The sequence below is a fragment of the Galeopterus variegatus genome, unplaced genomic scaffold (assembly GCF_000696425.1).
Source record: "Galeopterus variegatus unplaced genomic scaffold, G_variegatus-3.0.2 Scaffold850, whole genome shotgun sequence".
Classification (NCBI taxonomy): Eukaryota; Metazoa; Chordata; class Mammalia; order Dermoptera; family Cynocephalidae; genus Galeopterus; species Galeopterus variegatus.
The window spans coordinates 370,564-378,772 of record NW_007726961.1 but is presented as its reverse complement, the minus strand read 5'-3'; positions in this window follow the sequence as shown (position 1 = coordinate 378,772).

The following is an 8,209-nucleotide window of genomic DNA, read 5'->3' as shown; positions in this document are numbered from 1 at the left end:
GGCCAGTGGACCTTTCCCTGAAGCACCTGCCTCCCCGCATTCAGACGTTCACACCTGCCAGCACAACTGTCATCATCTGGTTGCTAAAGAACTGACAAGAGGAATTGCTCATTAAGTGAAGCTAAACATGTCCATAATGTAATCTCATCACATCTCTCAAACCCTATCCTCCCAGCCTTCCAATTAAAACAGCCTTTCAGTTTTTGCCCATCTTCTCCTTTTGCATGAAACACCCTCCTATACCTCCTCTTGAAAAGTTTCTTCAGTACCATGGGCCAGACTTGTCTTTCCCACCTCTGAAAAACCTGAATTTATAAATGTTGTGAAGCATCCTAGCCCCAGGCTTTTTCATCTGCATCAGTGGCACACCAGCCACCTGGATGCTCAGGCCTAAGTCCCCTTTTCCTCACGACCCACATTCAATCCAACAGTAGTTCTGTGGCCTCTATTCTGAAAGTTATCCCGTCTCTGTCTGTCTCTCTCCATTCACAGCAAACACTCCAGCCCACGTTACCATCATCTTCTGCAATAGCTTCTTTTTTTTTTTGTTTTTTTTTGTTTGTTTGTTTGTTTGTTTTTGTCTTTTTCCGTGTCCGGCAACGGATCGCAACCCTCAGTGTCGCCCCCGTACCGGACCGGGACCGGCAACGGGATCGCAACCCTCGGTGTTGCCCCCGCGCCTCGCTCAGCCAGTGAGCGGGAACCGGTCTGTATGTGGGATCCGAACCCTCGGCGGGAGCGCCTCCGCGCTTCCCAAGCGGCGCACTGTAGCAGTGCGCCACCGGGCCGGCCCTGCAATAGCTTCTTAATGCATTGTTCTGCTTCAGTACTTGCTCCCTTAAAATCCATTCTCTGGACTGGCCGGCCAGCTCAGCTGGTTAGAGGGCGGTGTTATAACACCTAGGTCAAGGGTTCAGATCCCCATACCGGCCAGGCACAAAAAAAAAAAAAAAAAAAAAAAGAAGAGAAAAAGAAAAAGAAATCCATTCTGCACCCAACTTGATCATGTCACTCTCCTGCTTACAACTCTCCAAGGTGACATATGGTACCTCAAGTAAATACCAAATTGTCACCATGATTGATGAGCCCTGTCTGATATGGGCCAACCTCAGCATCTACCACTATCCCTTTCTTACTATGTCGTAGCCACACTGGTCTTTTTTCTGCTCCTCATTCCCATCTTAGGGACTTTGTACTGGCTGGTTCCTCTGTCTGGAATGCTGTTTGCTCAGATATGTTAACAACTGGCTCCTTCTGATCATTCAGGTCTTGTCTCGAGTGTTGCCTTCTCAGAAAGGCCTTCCCTGAACTTGATGTGTAAAGTAGCTCCTGTCCCCACCCGCTGTTTTGCATCACCTGTTCTAAGGGCTTCACAGGTCTTACCACTGTCCTGTTTATGCATTGGTTTACTTGTTTATTGTCTGTCTCCTCACACTAGAACATAATCTCTTAGAATAAGAACTGTGACTTCTTGTTCACTGTTGGGATCCACAGTGCATAGAACTGTGCCAGCAAATAGTAGGTATTTGTGGAATGAATGAATGAACCTAGCCCTGGATGGGTATTACCTAATGGTGTCCTTATTAACACGTGTATGTTTTGTCTCCACACCCTGATTCTAAGCCATGCAAGGGGAAATTTGAGGACCTTCCGACTAATGAATGGGGTCCAGAATACCTTCTTCTCTGGTGCTTTTCAAGCTGGAGAAATTGCTCCAGCTGGGCCTGTTGGACCTATGGTGGTGCCCAAGGGTGGGGGATGGAAAAGATGAAGTGCTCGAGGACCTCCTGGTCACAGTGGAGCATGCAGAAGGGTGTTGGTATGATGATGCAACAGATCAGCAGTTATTACTCAATTACATCTTTATTTATTCACAAACTCATAATTTTGCCAAGAAAGTCAGCAGCTTAGGACAGATTTATACATTGGCAGACACTGCTGGTTGTGAAATCAGCCATTTCCCCACTCTTCTTCCTTATCCGTGGAACCTATCTTCAGAAGCTGAAAATTCTGCTTTCTGATACTTGCTTTCTTACAATTTGAGGACAGCATTGTGAGACCCAGTTCTGGCCAGTGACACATAACGGGAAATTTGCCAGGGACTGCTGAAAACATTTTTTTTAACTGAAAATCATTTTTTATACTTTTCGCTTTTCTTTTTTTAATTGTAATAACATTTGGCTTTTTATTTTTTTTATTTTTTATTGAATCATAATTCATTAAACATATTTTTGGGGTTCGACATTGACATATGTTGATCAAATCAATATTATTAGCATATACATTATTACAGATCGTACTTATTCTTTATGCCCCTTGTCCAATCTCTCCCCATTCCTCTCTCTCTCTCCCCTCCCACCTCTGATAACCCTAGATTTCTTCTCCTTCTGAAAGAGTAACAGTTACTCTGTCGAGTTGTTGCCTAGATGATCTGTCCAGTGCTGAGAGAGGTGTGATCAGGTCCCCCACTATTATCATAGTGTAGATGCTTCTGTCACTCTGGAGTTGGCTTTGTGGAGAGAGACATCTTCTTCTTTCCTTTTGCCTCTGCTGGTGACTCTCCTTGTGTCAACGCACGCCAGTGGCTGGTGGACCATCTGCAAGGAGGTTGTGGTGTCTAGCCACTTTTGTGACAGCTGTGGCTAATGTGGCGGCTGTGGTGGGCAACCCACATGAAAGTGGTGTTTTTGGTGTGCCCCTTGCCTGGTTGTGGGAGGAGGGGTCAGTCCCTGGTTCCATCCTTTTTTCATTCCGAGATGTTGCAGAGCATTTGGGTGGGAGGGGGAGAGGGAAAGGGGGAAGGAAATAGGGTGGGAGAAGGAGGAAGGAGGGGGGCATGGTTGAGGCCCGTGGCACCCCCTCATCCCTGCAGGGGAGACCAGGGGGCCTCCAGTGGTAGCTTCATTGTCGTTGCTGGGCTGAATGCAGATGTCAGGGGGATGTGGCTGAAGCCCTCAGCCCCCCACTGCCCTGGCTTGAGAGCCTGGGGTGTTTCCTACAGCAGCTCAGTGGCCATTGCTGGGCTGGTTGCAGGTGTTGGGGGCGTGGCTGAGGCCCCCAGCCCTCCCCCTCCCTGGCTTAGTAGCCCAGGGGAATTCTGGTCCTTCTAGGTTTTATAGGTGATCTTTGGTGAAATGAGACCTTTACTAGTTAATATCAAACTCTGTCTCTGGTCTGTGGGTATTTTTTCTTTCAGTTCTGTGTTGGATTATTTGCTGTTCCCACCATTTAAACTCTGCTCTGGAACTAATTTGTTGTCCTTTGCCTACTTCTAAAATGGGGGAACTTCCTGGGGAGACCAGCGCTTGAGCTAAATTGCTGCTTTGCTGCTGATTCCCTGGGGAAGTCTTTTTGTGCAGCTCAGGTTTTAATGGTTGACTTTGTAGGTACTTCAAGTCTCATGAGATCTGGTGCACCTGGGCTGTGTATAAACTCTGGTCTGGACCTCAGTCTTTTCAGCAAACTACACGCCCTGCAGTTCTATGTTCCTGACCAGTCTACACAGAGTGGGCCTGCACTGATTAGGGGACAGATCAGCTGTCCTTGCTGTGTCCCAGTGCTCCCCTGGTGGGCCCATCTCCCCACCACCCATGCTCCAAACACTTCTCATGTGACGGACCATACTCTAGTCCCTTGCGATGACTCACTGGTCTCTGAGTGGCTCCATTTTTTAGTTGTTGTGTCTCCTTGCTCCTATGTGGGTTCATGGGTACCTGTTAGTGGTCTTGCTGTCCTGGGGGCCACCAAGGCCCTCTTCTCATCTGCCACCTCCAAGCAACTTCACAGGAAGGGCACAGCTGCGGCTTTTGCCAGCTCCTGCTCTGTGTGCTCAGCAGCTCCAGTCTTGAAGCAGCTGAGATCTGAAATGGTGGGAGGGCCCTTTCTTTCTCTCATCTTGGCTTCTCCTGCCTTCGTGCACATCGTAGGTCTCTCCTCCTCTTTCCCTGAGCTCTAGTGGCCCCAGTTTGGCTGTTGTTGCTTTTTCTTTTTTAACACCTTGCACTTTTATTTTTTAAATAAGCTCACCTCAAAAAATTAATGTAAATTCCTAAGTAGATAGCTTTATATTTTACTTCCATGGACGAAAAACCTGCTTTTTAATAGTTGTAAATTGGTTGGCTTGTGGGAGAGAGTGACACTGGGGACTCTCTTTTCCTCCATCTTGACTGCAAGCCCCCTTTTTGCTCATATGAACACTTTCTCAGCACATATTAATTTTCTAATGTCATTTAAAAATAATTATCCATTGTAATTTCTGGTTATAATTTGCTTTCTGATTAAATGAGAGAATAAGGCAAATGGAAGTCCCTCCCCTACCTTCTCACTTTGGAGCTTGTTGTGTGAGGACAGGGTACTTGGAGAAGCTATGGTCACCTGGCCATCTTGACCAAGAGGATCAAGGAGTTGACCCAAAGCCTTGAGATTGCAGTCATTGACCAACCCTGGCATTGTCTACCTCTGAATTCCTTATTACGTGAGAAGTATAAATTCCTATTGTTGGTACTTTAAGTATTTTGTTCCTTGCAGTCAAATGCATATTAGCTGCTATAGTTCTTCTCAGTAAAATTTTCTTTTCATAATGGTTATTGCACACATTGAGATGCTTAGCTCTTTTTATAAGCAAAGGTGTAGAAATCAAAATGATCTTGTTTCCACTCATCGGCCCCTCTTTGAAAAGCAAAACTCTTCAATGGTTCAACTTCATCAGAAATCAGCAGATTCTCCTGTCTTCTAGTCTGAATCTCCCAAAATAATAAAATAGTACAAATACTTCTTAAGATAAATTCTCACATTATTTATATTTTGGGCAATTCTACTTCCAGGAAGTAGAATTAACAATTTTGCAGCTCCCAAGGAATTCTTGAGTAAATGCCTTTTCTGTTCCTTTTCTCTAAGTGAAGTTCAACCTTGAGACTTACAGAAGGAATTTGGAGTGTTAATTCTGTTTGGCTCATCTAATTGCTTGAATTAATTTTTTCAAAATAGTAGCAATAGCACTGACAGACCAGTTAGGGAAGTTATTAAGAAGATTATTATTTTTAAAAATATTTTGACTGTACTTAAAATGGGTCATCATCACACATGCCTCTTTGTGCTGTGGAAACTAAGAATCCAGGAATGTGTTTGAACTTCAATGAATGGTTTTGAGTTTCCTGACACGCATTCTTAAGATGGGAAGACAAGTTGCATAAAATATATTTTTAAATGGTACTCTTGTTCCAAACCGAAGCACAAGAAAATTTGGCATCTACTTGCAAAGATGCCAATATCATGACAACAAAATACATTTTAATAGGAAGCAGAATTACAGAGCCAAAAGTTAAGAATCCTTGGCCTCCATAGTGAACTTGACACGTCAACACACTGAGGCTGCTAGTTAGTGACACATCATGACAATTCTTTCCCCTATTCTATCCATCTACCATCAAATGCACATTTAAAATCTTTTTTAATACAGAAAAGCAAAAATACAAAAAATATTGAATTGTGTTAAATATACCATTTAAATTACGTATGTTAATGTTAAATTATGCATGACAGCAAAACTTAATTACTTTGAGTCTAGTTCTTACTTGAAATGAAAAATATTTAGTTTGAAAAACTTCTACCCAAATTTAGCTTCTTCTTTTTTTTTTTTTTTTCCTTTTTGAGACCGGCCGCACCGCGCTCAGCCAGTGAGCGCCCCGGCCATCCCTATATAGGATCCAAACCCGTGGCGGGAGCACTGCCACGCTCCCAGCTCTGCACTCTCCCAAGTGCACCACGGGCTTGGCCCCAAATTTAGCTTCTTAATCTCAGCAGACAATAGTATTGAAGTAGTTCTTAGGTTATAAAAGGAAGGGAGTATAATTGTATCTAAATGTGCCCTGTGCAGCACTTAGTAGAGAAGTAAATTAAAACATGCTGAATATGTCCTTTTTGGTGATGCTTTGTTGTTTGAAAGAGGTAATACTAATTTTTATTATCAAGTTGATACTTGTACATAGCAAAAAAAAAGGCTTTTAATTAAACACGCTCTCACACAGTGTCAATTTCAACCCTGTTCTCCTCCCTATCATCAGTTTGAAAGAGGTAATACTAATTTTTATTATCAAGTTGATACTTGTACATAGCAAAAAAAAAAGGCTTTTAATTAAACACGCTCTCACAGTGTCAATTTCAACCCTGTTCTCCTCCCTATCATCGCACTTGCCTCACTGAACACCCCTTGTTAACCACTTCATTTCAGCATCTTTACTCTGCTGTTTTACTTCTATATTAAAAAAAGTATGCTATCTCCGAGTCATTAGTTTCAGACTTTAGCTGTTGTCTTCCTGTATTACTCAGGGTTACCAGAGAAACAGAACCAATAGGATGTGTGTGTATACAAATATATACGTACAGATATGTATATGTAGATATAAATACAGTCAAGTGTCCTTAACGATGAGAATATGTTCTGAGGAATTGTTGTGAGGTTGTTGCCCAGGAAAGGAACCAAACACTCATCCGAACCCTTGGCGGGAGCGCCACTGCGCTTCCCAAGCGGCGCACTGTAGCAGTGCGCCACCGGGCCGGCCCCGTGGTCTCCATTTCTTAATTCTTCTCTTTCTCTTAACCTTTTTTGATTAGGGAGAGGCTTTTGTTACTCCTGAGTGATTAGTATAAAAACGATAGGTTTCCCTTAGAGCCATATATAATCCACTTTGTTAGTCTGATTTTGTGGATTATATATGGGTGCAGCTGCTGCTGTGCATTCAGATAGGTTCAGCCTCTGTGTAGGACACAATGACCACAGCAGAGAGGAAAAAATTAATTTTTTACAACATTGTCAGATTGACCACTTGGTATAAATCTTTTTATTAAAGCACGTTACATTTTAAAATTGTTATTTAACTGGAAAAACTCTCAATAAACCAGGAATAGAAAGCACCTTCCTCAATCTAATAAAGTGCCTCTACAAAAAGCCCACAGCTAACATCATACTTAATGGTGAAAGACAGGGTGCTTTTCCCATAAACTGGGGAATAAGGCAAGCATGCCCATTCTTGCCATTCTTATGCAGCATTGTATGGGGCCAGCATTGTATGCTAGCCAGTCTGCTCATGACAAAGAAGGAGGTCCGGACTGGAAAGGAATAAGTAAAACTGTCTTTATCCATAGATGGGATGGTCCTGTGTGTAGAGAATACTGAGTAATCCGTACAAAAAAGCTACTAGAACTAAACATGTTTGGCAAGTTTGAGGACCTGAGATTAAAATGAAAAAAGCAATTGTATTTCTATATACTAGCAATGAACGGTCTGAAAATGAACTTAACAATTTCATTCACAATAGCATTGAAGAGAATAAAATGTTTAGGAACAAATTTAACAAAAGCATGCAAGACTTGTCTGTTGAAAACTACAAAACACTGCTAATAGAAATTAAAAACGATCTAAATAAATGCAGAGACATTTCATGTTCATGGACTAGAATTGACATCATATTGTTATGATGTCAATTCTTCCCAAATTGATTGATAGATTCAATGTAACCCCTCTCAAATTCCAGGAGGCCTTTTTGGGGAATTGACCAATAGCTTTTGTCAGTGGGTAGGCCTCTCTGACCAAGGGGTGAATCTGGCGTAGTACCTGTTGGAGGGCCTGAAGAGACTGAAGAAGGTTATGGTTAGTGATTTCAGCAAGTTTATCATCTTTGAGGCAGGGCAACAAACAGGGTGGCCTTCCAAACATAATTTCATAAGGTGTAATTCCTTGTATGTAGGGGGCGCATTTAGCCCTTAGGAGGGCAAAGGGAAGGAGGCTCACCCCGTTCTTGCCAGTCTCTAGTTTTAATTTGGTGTTTCTTTTATCAGCACCGCACTCTCCCGAGTGAGCCACGGGCCGGCCCTAATTTGGTGTTTCTTTTAAAGTCCAGTTCATCCGTTCTGCCTGTCCTGAACTTTGTGGCCTATAAATACAATGTAAATTCCAATTTTTAATGTTTTAGCTAATAATTGGGAAATTTGGGCTGTGAAAGCCAGGCCATTGTTAGACCCCAAGGTTACAGGCAGGCTGAATCTGGGGACAATTTTTTGTAACAATTTCTTTAGCATTATCTGAGCGGTTTCAGTTTGGGTAGGAAAGGCTTCTACCCAACCAGAAAAAGTGTCTGTGGACACCAAAAGGTAGCGATACCCATACTGTCCAGGTTTTACCTCGGTGAAGTCAGTTTCCCAGTGTTCGCCG